This window comes from Delphinus delphis, chromosome 7 (genome assembly GCF_949987515.2).
Source record: "Delphinus delphis chromosome 7, mDelDel1.2, whole genome shotgun sequence".
NCBI classification, from domain to species: domain Eukaryota; kingdom Metazoa; phylum Chordata; class Mammalia; order Artiodactyla; family Delphinidae; genus Delphinus; species Delphinus delphis.
The window spans coordinates 47599722-47614642 of record NC_082689.1 but is presented as its reverse complement, the minus strand read 5'-3'; positions in this window follow the sequence as shown (position 1 = coordinate 47614642).

Genomic DNA, 14921 nt, shown 5'->3' with positions numbered 1-14921 from the left:
TTGTCTTCCCTATACTACTTCTCTAAATATGGTTGTGGGTTTGTTTTGTTTTGTTTTTTCTCTCTTTTCTTGCTCTCTTCTCTAATTTTGATAATCATCATGTGGGTTCTCAATCCACTTCACTGACCACTCCTTTCCTCACTGATTATTTTTCCTCTTCTCAAAAAAGTTATTAATAATCTCATCTACTTCCTTAACACACCACAATTAATTCACATCTGTGATTTCAACTGTTCCTGTTTATCTATCTATTGAATCTATTCATTTCTTTTAAAGATGTATAGTTGATTTACAATATTGTTAGTTTCATGTGTACAACAGTGATTCAATATTTTTATGGAATATATTCCATTTAAAGTTATAAAATATTTGCAATATTCCCTGTTCTGTGCATTACATCCTTGTATCTTATTTTATTCATAGTACTTTGTACTTCTGAACCCTTTACTCCTATCTTGCTCTTCCCCCCATCCCTCTTACCTTGGTAACCACTAGTTTCCTCTATTTATCTGAGTCCGTTTCTGTTTTGTTATATTCGTTTATTTTTCAGATTCCATATACAGGTGAAAACATACAGTATTTGCCTTTCTATTTCTGACTTACTTCACTAAGCAAAATACCCTCCAGGTCCATCCATGTTGTCACAACTGGCAAAATCTCATTCTTTTTATGACTAAGTAGAATTCCATTGTATATAAATATACCAGATTTTCTTTATTCATTCATCTGTTGATGGACACTTAGGTTGTTTCCATATTTTGGCTATTGTAAATAATGCTGCTATGAACACTGGGGTGCACATACCTTTTTGAATTAGTGGTTTTTATTTTCTTTTTCCAGGAGTAGAATTGCTAGATTATATGGTAGTTCTATTTTTGTTTTTTTGAGGAACCTCCTTATTGTTTTCCATAGTGGATGCGGTAATTTACATTCCTACCAACAGTGTACTAGGGTTCCCTTTTCTCCACAACCTGGCCAATGTTTTTATTTGTTGTCTTTCTGATGATAGCCATTGTGACAGGTGTGAGGTGATACTTCATTTGTGGTTTTGATACGCATTTTCCTGATGTCTGCTTTTTTTTAATTGAACAAGTTTGATGTGTAACGTTGTGTAAGTTTAAGGTGTACAACTTGTTACTTTGATACATATATATGTTGTATATTGCTGATGTGGTATTTATCACATTACATAATTATAGTACAATATTACTGTCTATATTCATTATACTGTGTATTAGATCTCTGGTGTTTATTTACTACTTGTTACAAGTTTGTAGCTTAAACAGCATCACTCTTGTCCCCACCCCCACTGGTAACCACCATCTTATTCTGTTTTTACAGGTTTAACTTTTTTAGATTACACATATATGGGATCATACAGTACTTGTCTTTATCTGACTTATCTCACTTAGCATAACATGCTCAATGTTCATCCATGTTGTTGCAAATGGGAGGATATCTCATTTCATATTCTATTGTATATGTGTACCACATCTTGTTTATCCATTCATCCATTGATGGGCATTTGTGTTGTTTCCGTACCAGCACTATTGTGAATGATGTTGCGATAAACATGAAAGTGCAGATATCTCTTTGATATCCTGTTTTCATTTCTTTTGGCTATATACCCAGAAGTGGAATTGCTGAATTGTATGGTAGATATGTTTTTAATTTTTTGAAAAATCTCCATATTGTTTTCCATAGTGGTTGGACCAATTTACATTCCCACCAACAATATATACAAGTTTCATTTTCACCACATCCTCGCCAGCACTTGTCTCTTGTCTTCTTGAACAGTTATTCGAATAGGTGTGACATGATATCTCATTGTGGTTTTGATTTGCATTTCCCTAATGATTAGTGATGTTGAGCATATTTTCACGTGTCTCTTGGCCATTTTGATGTCCTCTTTGGAGAAATGTCTATTTAGTTCTTCTGTCCACTTTTTAACTGGATTTTGTTGTTGTTGTTGTTATTGAGTTAACGGATTTATTCATATATTTTGGATATTAACCCCTTATCCAAAATATGGTTTTCAAAAATTTTCTTCCATTCTGTACACTGTCTTTTCATTTTAATTGTTTCTGTTGCTGTGCAGAAGCTTTTGAGTTTGATGTAATCCCATTTGATTTTTGTTTTGTTTCATTTTTTGTGCTTATGGCATCATGCCCAAAAAGTTATTGCCAAGACCAATATTGATGAGCTTCATTCCTAGACTTTCCTCTACGAGTTTTTATCATATCAGCTCTTATGTTTAAGTCTTTGATCCATTTCAAGTTAATTTTTGTGAGTTTTGTGAGATAGGGGTCCGATTTCATTTCTCTGAATGTGTTTATTCAGTTTTCCCAACATCATTTGTTGAAGAGACTATCCTTTCCCTACTGAGTATTCTTAGCTCCTATGTTAAATATTAGTTAACTGTATATGTTGGGGTTTAATTCTGGGCTTTTTTTTTTTTTTTTTTTGTGGTACGTGGGCCTCTCACAGTTGTGGCCTCTCCCGTTGCGGAGCACAGGCTCCGGACGCACAGGCTCAGTGGCCATGGCTCACGAGCCCAGCCGCTCTGCGGCATGTGGGATCCTCCCAGACCAGGGTATGAACCTGTGTCTCCTGCATTGGCAGGTGGACTCTCAACCACTGCGCCACCAGGGAAGCCCTAATTCTGGGCTTTTTATTCAGTTCTACTGGTCAGTGTGTCTATTTCTGTGGCAGTACCATACTTTCTTTATTACTATGGCTTTGTAGTATAGTTTGAAATCAGGAAGTGTGATATCTCCAGCTTTGTTATTTTTCCTCCAGACTGTTTTGCTACTTATGGTCTTTTATAGTTCCACATAAAGTTCAGGAAGTTTCTTCTATTTCTGTGAAAAATGTTTTTAGTATTTTGTTGGGGATTGCACTGAATCTGTACATGGCTTTGGGTAGTATGGCCATTTTAACAATATTAATTCTTCTGATCCATGAACAAATATCTTTCCATTTGTTTGTGTCTTCTTTGATTTATTTCACTGTAGTTTTGTAGTTTTCATTGTACAAATCTTTTACTTCTTCAATCAAGTTTACTCCTAAGTATTTTTTGATGCTATTGTGAATGGGATGGTTTTATTTCCTTCTGATGTTTCATCATTAGTGTAAAGGAATGCAGTTGATTTCTGTATGTTGATTTTGTATCCTGCCACTTTATTAATTAATTCCAACAGGTTTTTTGACTGATTCTATGGGATTTATATATATATATGGGATCATATCATCAGCAAATAATGACAATTTTACTTTTCCTTTCCAATTTGGATGCACTTTATTTCTCTGTTTTGCCTAATTTCTCTAGCTAGGACTTCCACTACTATATTGTATAGGAGAGGTGAGAGTGGATGTGCTTACCTTGGTCCTAATCTTAAAGGAAACACTTTCAATTTCTCTCCATTGAGTATAATGTTAGTGGGTTAGTGGGTTTGTCCCATATGTACTTTATTATATTAAAGTATGTTCTTTCTATACCCAGTCTGTTAAGGGTTTTTATCATGAAAGGATGTCAAGTGATTTTTCTTCATTTATTGAAACTATCATGTGATTTTTATCTTTCATTTTATTGATGTGATTTATTACATTTATTGATATGCATAGGTTGAACCATCCTTGCATCCCAGGTATAAGTCCCACTTGGTCAAGGTGTATAATCCTTTTACTGTGTCTTGAATTCTTGAATTTGCTAAGGTTTTGTTGAGAATTTTTGCATCTATATTCATCAGGGATACTGGTCTACAGTTTTCTTGTGGTATCCTTATCTCATTTTGGTATCAAAGTGATGCTGGTCTCATACAGTAATTTGGAAGTGTTCCCTCCTTTTCGATATGTTAGAAGAGTTTGAGGAGGATTGTGTTAATTCTTCTTTAAATGTTTGGTAGAATACTCTAGTGAAGTTGTCTGCTACTGGAGATTTCTGTGTTGGGAGTTTTTGCTTACTGACTCAATCTCTATATTGATTATTAGTCTGTTCAGATTTCCTTTTTCTTCCTGATCTTGGTAGATCGTGTGCTTCTAGAAATATATCAATTTCTTCAGAGTTACATAATTTGTTGGCATATAATTGTTCATAGCAGTCTCTTCTGATTTTATGTATTTCTGTAGTATCATTTGTAATGTCTCCTCTTTCTTGTCTATTTTTATTTATTTGAGTCTTCTTTTTTCTTAGTTAATCTAGCTAAAGGTTTGTCAATTTTATTTGTCTTTTCAAAGAATCAGCTCTTAGTTTCCATGATCATTTCAATTGCTCTCCTGGTCTCTATTTCATTTATTTCCACACTTATTTTTATTATTTCCTTCCTTCTGGTAACTGTGAGCATAGTTTGTTCTTTTTCTAGCTCTTGAGTTGAAAATTTAGGTTGTTTATTTGAGATCTTTCTAATTTCATAATATATGCATTTATTGCTATAAAATTTTCTCTCAGAACTGCTTTTGCTGCATCCCACAGTCTTTGATATGTTGTGTTTCCATTTTCCTTTGTTTTGAGAATTTTATTTCACTTTTTATTTCTTCTTTGACCCAATGACTGTTTAGTAGTGTGTTGTTTAGTTTCCACATTACCATAGATTTTCTCTTTCCTCTTATTGTTGATTTCTAGTTTCATACTATTGTGGTGAGAGAAGATGGTGTTATTTCAATCTTATTAAGTTTGCTAAGGTTTGTTGAGTTGCCTGTCATATGATTTATCCTGGAGAATGGTCCATGTACACTTAATAATGATGTATATTCTGTAGCTGTTGGATTGAGTATCCTGTATGTGTCTATTAAGTCCATTTGTTCTAAAGTGTGTTTCAATTCCTATGTTTCCTTGTTGATTTTCCACCTAGATGATCTCTCTATTGTTGATAGTGGAGTATTGAAGTTCCCTACAATTATTGTATTGTTGTCTATTTCTCCCTTAAGATCTGTTATTAATCGCTTAATATATTTTGGTGCTTGGGTGTTGGGAGCAGATATATTTAGGATTATTATAGCTTCTTGATGTATTGACCCACTTGTCATTATATAATGACCTTCTTTGTCTCTTGTTACTCTTTTTTTTTAAGTCTATTTTTTCTGATATTAGTATGGCTACCCTCACCTACTTTTCATTTCTGTTTGTTTGAAATATCATCTTCCATCCTTTTACTTTGAGCCTACATGTGTTTTTAGAGCTAAAATTAGTCTCCTTTAGGCAGCATATACCTGGGTCTTGTCTTTTTATCCATCCGGCCACTCTGTGCCTTTTGACTGGTGAGTTCAATCCATTTACATTTAGGATGATTTTTGATATTTAAGAATTTACTACTGCCATTTTATATTTTGCCTTCTGGTTATTTTGGCTCTTCATTGTTTCTTTTTCCTTTGTTTCTGTCCACCTTTATACGTTGGTGGTATTCTATGGAGGTTTGCTCAGTCTCTCCTTTTTTTATGATTTGTGTTCTGTTCTAGATTTTTGCTTGCCAGTTACCATGAGGTTTACATAAAACATCTCATAGATAAAATAGTCTTTTTTCTGCTGATAGCAATTTATCTTCATTTGCCTATAAGGTTCCATTCTTTTACTTTTCCCTTTTTATATTTTTATGTCACAAATCATGACTTTTTGTGCTGTGATTTTATTACCAAGTTGTAGCAGCTACAGTTATTTTTAATGTTCTTTTCCTTTAACTTTTAAGCTACAGTTAAGAGTTTAATATACTATTCTAAAAAAAAGAGTTACAGTATTCTATTCTATTTGCCACCTTAATCAGAGTTTTGTGTGCTTTTGTCTTTTTGTTTCAGCTTAAAGAGCTCCTTTCAACATTTCTTGTAAGGCAGGTCTAGTGGTGAACTCCTTCAGTTTTTGTTCATCTAGGAAAGCCTTAATTTCTCCTTCATATTTGAATGATAACTTTGCTGGATAGAATGTTCTTGGCTACCAATTTTTATGGTTTAATATTTTGAATATGTCATTCTACTCTCTCCTGGCCTGTAGCGTTTCTGCTGATGAATCTGTTGATAGCCTAATGAGGGTACATTCACAGGTTATTGTCTTTTTTCCCCCAGCTGCTTTTAAAATTCTTCCTTTATTGTTGACTTTTGATAATTTTAATATAATGAGCAGAAATAGAGACACAAATGTAGAGAACAAACTTATGGATACCAAGGAGGAAAGGGGGAGTGGGATGAATTGGGAGATTGGGAGTGACATATATATATCACTATGTATAAAATAGATAACTAATGAGAACCTACTGTACAGCACAGGGAACTGTACTCAGTGCTCTGTGGTGATATAAATGGGAAGGAAATCTAAAAAAGAGGAGATATATGTATACGTATAACTGATTCACTTTGCTGTACAGCATAAACTAACACAAAGTTGTAAAGCAACAATACTCCAATAAAAATTTTTTAATATATATAATGTGTCTTGGAAAAGATTTTTGCAGTGAGATAATAAGGTGTTCTATTAGCTTCATGGCCTTGCATATCCAGTTCCTTCCCAGGTTTGGGAAGTTCTCAGCTATTAGTTTTTAAATACACTCTCTGCTTCCTTATCCCTCTCTTTTACTTCTAAGGAACTCATTATTCTTGTGCTGGCTTTTCTAATGGAGTCAGTTCTCATAGAGTTTCTTCACTTTTTAAAAATCTTAGTTCTCACTCCTCTTTCACCTAAATTATTTCTATATCTTTTTCCTTGAGCTTTCTAATTCTCTCTTCCATATGATCTGCTGTATTTCCAATGCATTCTTCACCTCATTTATTGAGTACTTCAGCTCCAGAATTTCTGTTCGTTTCTTTTTTAGAATTTCAATCTCTTTAGTAAAGTACTCCTCTGTTTGTTCGTTTTTATTTCTGAGGTCACTGTATTGCTTTTCTGAATTTTCTTTAGTTTGTTGGATTTCTTCATAATAGCTATTTGAAATTCCTTATCATATAGATTACAATATTCCGTGTCTTTGGGTTTGGTTGCTGGAAATTGTCATTTTATTTTTGTGACACTGTATTACTGTGATTTTTCATGGTGTTTGATGAGAAGTGCCTCGCCGCTGCATTTGACATAGCAAACACCTTTCTTACTTAGACAAGGCTTTGTTCACTTCGATTATAATAGTTCAACAGATTGATAGTTAGGACACTTTCTTTTGTTTTCTAGAATGAGGTGCTATTGCACAAGTTTTTGGCTTTTCTTATTGGAGCTGATTCCTGCTAATGTTGGGAGCTCACACACTTAAAAAAAAAAGCAGTGTGGTGGCAGAGCAGGGTGAAGTGTGTACTTAACACTTGGGACTTTGGGTATGCCCACAGCTTGGTAGGAGGACCCTCAAGTTGGGGGTCCCAGAAGCCAGTGGGCAGTCCTCTTGCCTTCCAAGGCAGACAACAGGAGACACTTTCCTTCTGTTCTGTCTATTTCCCTTCCCTTTCTTCCCCCTTAGTCACTGCAGTCTCTCCTCAGAGACAGCACCTGGTCCCTGCAGCTGCACACACGTGGCCAAGTAGACCCCCATTCATTTCCTTCATCCTCTGCCCTCCTCTGCCAGAAAAACTGTGCTGTCTCCCTGCTGGACTGGCTACCACCTTCTCTGCCATCACTACCTCTGCCACTGCTGGCTTCGCTGCAACTTCCTTTGCTCTGCCACCTCCTCCATGATCCAATCCACCCACTTTTGGGTGCATAGATAGATGGATCTCTCAGGTGTCCTGGTGTGCTTTGCAGAGGCACTTTTTTTGGTTATGGTTGTCTGATTAGTTGTAAGTCAAAGGAGAGAGAAAAAAGGAGTGATTCACACCACCATGATGATGATTTCACTCCAAATGTCCCTTTTATATGATTAAGAGGGACTGGAATATGGAAAAGATCTCAAGATTAGAAATATGCATATATATCCCAATTGTCCATCTTTAAATACATTAGCATCATTTCTGTGTGACCATATTTTTTTCAAATATAATATGTTAAAAAATATATATAATTCATATTTCATAGCCAGACACCTACTTTAATCATTCTACTTCTGCTTTCTATCTCTGGAACTATTGCTGTTAACTCAGGCTCCAGATATCTCTAAAGATTACCTTTCTCTAATGTCCCATTTCCTATCAGTGATTTTTCCATTTCAATACCTCTTACAACTTCCCATTTCTTTCCATTTCTGTTCAGGCCCTTATCACTTCTCACCTGGATTACTTCAATACAATTATAATTGGTCTCTAGGTTTCAGACACTTCACTTTCCATCTTGCTTACTACTGATAGATTAATCTTTCTAAAAGGCCTACAACACAATTTCCATCATGTCATTTCACTGTTCAAAAATCTTCAGGGAGAGAGAACACAGAAAAATGAAAATAGATCATTTGCTTGGGAAGGGATGCAGGGCCAAGTTACTTTTTAATTTTGCTTTTCTTTTTAAATCCTACATTCTTTTTTACAGTGTTGCTTTGTGTGATTTGTATAATAAAATTAATTACCTAGAAGTTAAAATTCTAGTGACCTCTACAATATGCTTCCAACATTTTCTGCACTTCTTATTCCACTACTCCAGTAAATAAAACTTCTGTTCTCTCTATACTCCCTCCACTTTCAAACCATGAAAATTACATCCTTGAATTTTTTTTAACTTAAATCCCAATCATATATAAATTTCTTAATATATTCGCTGGAAATAATTCCTTTCTATATACACAAACCTAATAATTTATGAGAACAAATCATTTGAACCTCATCATTTAAAGTTTTTTGTTCATATTTATGCTTGCATTTTATTTTTTCCTTTCTCCTCTAAGTGAAAAAAAAAGCATATCCTTAAGAACAAGAACTCTTCCTCTTCTCTAAAGTAGAGGCCATAGTAACTTGAAAACACACAGGCATTTAATAACTGTGTTGTTTCATTAAATAAATGATCAAATACTTCAAAGGCAACAGGGTATTTTCTCATGGAGTAACTTTTGATTTTTATTTTAAAATTAAAACCAGAAGCCAAGAAGCAGAAGCCTTTGGAAACTCTTCCAAAAGAGCCAGCATTGCAGTAATTACAATTACAGGTCAGACTCAGGTCTCCAACTTGACCTCAAGATGCAAGGAAAATGAGCAGCACTCTAACTGTCCCTTTTTTGGGCTTTGTTTTCATGAGCATCACTCAGAGATCAATACTAACTTGAATTGCTATCATTGTGGAGCCTGGATAGGAGAAATTTACTGGATCTATCATTAATGCTTTTTTAATGAAATATTAAATTGCTGTGGCACAGAGTGTATGGAGTGAGACAACTTAGCAGTAGCCTAAGGGGAGGGGGAGGCTTGTAAACATATAAATAACTAGAACATCTTTTCTCTTCTCCCTTCTCTTCCAATGAAACAACTAAGCTGGATCAAAGAAAGCAAATGAATATATCTAGCTCCTTGGACAGATTAACTGATATTTTTACTACACATTTAATCCATGTTTCACTGCAGTAAGCAATACAGGCAAAGATCTGATTACTCTATTTATCATTTGATACTCTTTACAAAAGCTGAAAATTACACTCATTCTAAATCTTATGTTAGCTGGCAGTAAACATAGCTCAGAGCTGGCCAAGCGGCTGCTTATAAGATGCTGATAAATTGCCAAAGGATGCAGAATAGCCCTTTCCACCCCAGTTGTCAGCAAAAGAGAGAGGTGTCAATACACCCACCACCTCAGCCACTGGTTTCTGCTTCTGTCAGTTTCTACCCTAGAAGAATCTTAACTGAACAATCATTTATTGAACAGATTTCCACATACTAAACCTGGAGAAGCAGTTTCAGCCCACTGGTGGTATAGCCAGTGATAACCACAGTGACCAATGAATTCTCCTTAAAAATTATTATTTTTTAAAAAGTTGGATCAAATCATGTAGGAAAGTATTTTCTTTTTTTTAACTCAAACGCAATGAATAACAAATATATAAAATACAGAAATTCCTATTTAATTCTCTCTATTCATGCTGACTTTGGAGTAGATTACAAAATCCTAAGAGATTTTTTTAACTCTATTTCTTACCATTGCAACTTGTAAGTATGTAAAATAAACTCAGTACATTTTAAAATTCCACCATTATCTTTTGGTTCCAAATAAAATGCTACTGCCAGTCATAGCTGTTTGATGCTATTTGTTGGATGAACAGATGACATCTGCATCTCAGAGCAATCATATTATCTCTTTATATTGTCAATCTCTATTTATTACCCTTCATCCAAATATATCTATAACCAGGATTATTTACTTACACACTGCATAAAAGAATTGTCTTGGTTTGTGGCACCAGTTGATATCTGCAGAGTTTGGGGATCTTTGGGATGATAACTGGTTGATTTTCTGCTTCTGTTTCCCTGAGCTTCCATTTGCTTCAATTCAAACTCTCCCTCAAGATGTCCTGCAATAGTATCATAATCCACCCCTCTAATAGCTTTTGCAATTGTCATCTGTCTACATTGACAGATTGTGCTTTAAACTGATTTTATTCAATGATAGGAACAATATTCTTCTGGGACCTGGAGGCTGATCTTAATAAAGTAGGGTTTTTTTAAACACTGAGGAAACTGTTTCACAGTGGTAGGCTCAGGTCCTATTATCTATTGAAAAGACTAATATGTTGCCAGTGCTTCAAAAAGCTTCAGCTGGATTTACAAATGGAACCATGATTGTGACTGTCATTGTTTTTATGTTTGTTTAATGTCCTGTGTCTTTCTAAAAATAGATTCTACAAACAAAGGAAGATAATAACAAAAACACACATTCATTTCCTATTGGATTACTAGATGTTACCCTCAAATTTATTACTGATATTCTCAGCATCCAATGCAGAAAGGGAAATGAAATTTATAGTGTTTATAAGCAATATATATATATATATATATATCTTTTCTTAAGGGAAACAAGATATCCCTGTCAGTGTACTAAGCATATTTCTCCCATGGATCCTTTTAAATGGATCCTTCAACAAACACTAGTTGAACCCTGCAAATGTAAATTATGTACTCATACGCTTCTCAAAGTTCATGAAGTCTCAAAGTAAATTTCAATTCCATTATTTGTATTGGCATTTTAGGTTTTGCAGTCTCTCCTGCATTAATCATGACACTACTTGGCAAGGTGTGCCTATTCTCAGTTTCAGTCCAAACGATGGCACAGACTTTTTCTGTTATTTCACTGCCACATCCCAGGCACCAAATCGGTACCTGGGACATGGCTCATTACCATTTGTTGAATGAATAAATGAAATTTGTGACTTGGAGCAATCATGTAACTTCTTTATACAGTTTATCTCCAGTTGTTATCTTGATCCAAATACATCTAAAATCCCAGGATTATTTCTTCCCAGAAGTCTTTCAATCTTTCTAATTGTCACATAACCAGAAATAGTGGCATATTCCAGATTTCTATTACTCACAACAAGGAAATAGTTTACAGTGTTTTCTTTTGTTTTATATTTCCTTATCCTTCAACGTTCTGCAAAATAGTAGGCCCTTGGGTTCCAAGTTCAAAAGGATGTATAGGTAAATAAGTCAAACAAATTCAAATCTATGTAATCTGAAAAAATATGTAACATCTATGCTATGTTTATAACAATTTGTTACAAAACACATTTAAACAATTTTAAACCAATAACTATAATACAGATTCTAGACAAGTGATGGAATTTCTTAACAACTTCAATCTTGCTGAGTATATCAGTAAGAATTCAGCAATCCTGAAGTTGCTTTACATTTATAGCTTCTGAAATGTAGAGATTACAAATTTCCAGATGCTAGAATTACCTTGAGATTTAACCCTGTGTCCAGTCAATGAAATACTGCAATACCTAATTTGTCTTCTCTTCCATCAGAAAAGCTGTAAGATTCTACTCTGCTTAAGCAGGGCTTTCCTACTCAAACTCTAGAGGAAAAAGAAAATCTTTAAATTTCAAGTGCAAATATAGAAATGGGGCTGCAATTTAGTTTATACCATCTATTCATCCATAATGTTTCTTAACCCCTTCAACAAACCCATTTCAAACCCTAATCAATTTTAGATCTGTACTGCAGCAAAAATCTATCTAAATCTGACCCTTATTCTTCTTTCTCTCCTACTCCAATTGATTAAGCTCAGTTCAATCCAGCTGAGGAATATCAATTATTAAGATCTGATGGGTTGGGGATTTACCAGAGTGGATCTTGCTGGACACAGTATTGCTTCCACAGTGACTCTGCCTTAACATTCCTTAGTGTTCCTATCTCAAAAAACTCATCACTGGTGAAGGCTAAAAAATAATTCTCATACTCCAGCTCCAGATTTCCTATCTGGATAGCTTTATTGAACTTATTTATCAAAAACAAAAAACAAACAAACAAAAGAAAAAAACCTCTGGTTGTCAGTTGGCAGCCATACATTTCAAATAGCAGCTCAAATGACTAAAATTTAATCTATTTTCTGACTCAACATTCAACTGTCCTTACTCATCATATTTCATTTTGTAAAATGCTGTGCATGCTTCCTAGACATGTATTAGAGTAATTATAAATGAATTAAACATTATCAATCCAAGACTGTAACTGGCTACTATCTGCTGCTGCTAGTGACTTAATTATGTTAGACAGACTAAATTGTTTTAAATGAACCTTCACAAAGGTCCTTAATAAAATAAAACAGTGATTTTATTTTGTGTTATCTACTTTCTGCCAGAAGGTTCTCTAGGGGCTTCTGCAGTTTTCTTTTCTTTCCTATTAGCTAGAAAGCACAATCTAGTAAGCCTGTGAACCTTGCAGGAGCTTACACAGAAAATATTTCTCACTCTGAAAAGCACTATGGTAAGATTTGGGGCTGCAGCATAAGCAGCAAGATTTAGTGGTTTTCTCTTAAGGGAACTGGCTCCTGAAGTGACTTAGAATGCCTTAGGAAAGAAAGAAAGGAAGAAGTTTCATATTGATAGTATATGGAGGGGATAACTTTATATAAAATTTTGAGTAGAGTGGATATTTGAAACAGTGAGGAAATTTCCAAAGTAGAATTTAAAATGTCAGCAGATTCATAGAGGAACTGCCTCTGACAGCAGGCTGTAAAAGATTAAATTTTAAAATGAGGGGTTACATTGTTTCTTCAGTTTGCTTTGTGCAATACCAGAAGTTCACGAATGAGGGTAGGCAATTCGTCTATTATTTCTAAAACAGAGTGTATCTGCTGTGACTTCACTCAGAAGGAGGCCCCTCACACGTGAGAGGTGCGATGAGAGGTTGAATGTGCACAAAGTATTTCTCATTCCCACAGCAGTTTTGACAGGCAGGTCAAATATGTGAAAAAGGATAATGGGATAATAAAGTTACTACACTTCTGAGCAAGACGTGCAGTGTAGCAGTCAAAGTGGCGGTCTTTGTGGGAAAGTTGCAGATGAAAGTGGTTCTCTGTGGGAAAGAACTGCTTGGGACAGTGGAAGCTTTCTAGACTAGTTGTTGCTATTCTTAGTCTTCCCTCAGTATGAAACCTAGGCTCAGCAGAGGCAGGCTGTTGTATAGAATTATTTATTTCCCTTCCCCTGCACATTCCCAACAAGAAAACACCACATGCACGCCAACAACATAGAACTCTCATATTTAAGAACTCTTCTATTTTTGACATTCCTTACTTATCAAATACCAAATCACATTGGGATTTTCCAGATGTTTTAGTCCTTTTGTTTCTGAGTATCATCCCCCTTGTATAGAGCACAATGAGGCTGACTGCAAAAACTGGAAATAACAGTATGAATTCCATTTATTGTCATTGAAATTTTCTGTCATCGTGATGCATACCTTAGCTTCTAGCAGGTAGATCTCTATCAAAAATATATCTCTAGTTCTATTTTGAGCTTTACAAATTTTAATTAGTCAATATTGATGAATACAAAGAGTATGTTAAATCTTAAAAAGCATTTAAATATTAGCCAAATAAGTAGCTTCAGTGAAAGCTCAAAATTTCATATGTTTTACTAGAGAAAGAAACAAACAAACAAACATGGTTTATTCCACGCAGGTGAAGTAGAAACACACAGATCAGGAAGTAAACAGCTTCTTTCCAGCCAATTGGGAAAAGCATTAACAAAGAGCTCACCAAACTTTAAACACTATTAGCACTCAGAAGCCTAGTAGCGATTCATAATTAGGCCCTTGGGGGAAACATAAGAAAGAAATATAAAGTTGAGACAGTATAAAGGAAAGTCAGTTTTCAGAAACTGTATTGTCAGAAAGAAACAAGAACTAGTTTGGTTTTAAAATATGAACTCTCCAGGAGTCAACCCTGATGCAGTATCTTTGAACACCCCAATATAAAATACAGTGGATCTTGAAAAAAACAAAAAACTCTTACCACTTCAAAAACTAGGACCGACAATCAATTTACAGCAGTAATCTGAAAAAAAATTTACACCAAGACATGATAAACTGGACCAGGAAGCAATCATTATATTTGCCAGAAACTGGGCAAAATTGCTAGCCAGAATCAACGTTAGAAGTATGTTTTCTTGACTACTCCAATTTTTCCTGGGCAGATAAATGCAAAATCTGCAAACAATAAAACTGGTCACCTCTTTCATTTCTTCTAAGCAACTGGAAAACTGGTCACCCACCTCCTCCTCTATAATTACTTTTGTCTTATATTTCTACATCCATTCTGAGATGGATTCTCTTAGAAAAGAGTGGTAAGAAGTATGAGGAGGGGGATGGAGGTCACATAGGCCATACTGTTAAAGAATAGATCCTGGGCTTCCCTGGTGGCGCAGTGGTTGAGAGTCCGCCTGCTGATGCAGGAGACACAGGTTCGTGCCCCGGACCGGGAAGATCCCACATGCCGAGGAGCGGCTAGGCCCATGAGCCATAGCCATGGCCGCTGAGCCTGCGCATCCGGAGCCTGTGCTCTGCAACGGGAGAGGCCACAACAGTGAGAGGCCCGCATACCAAAA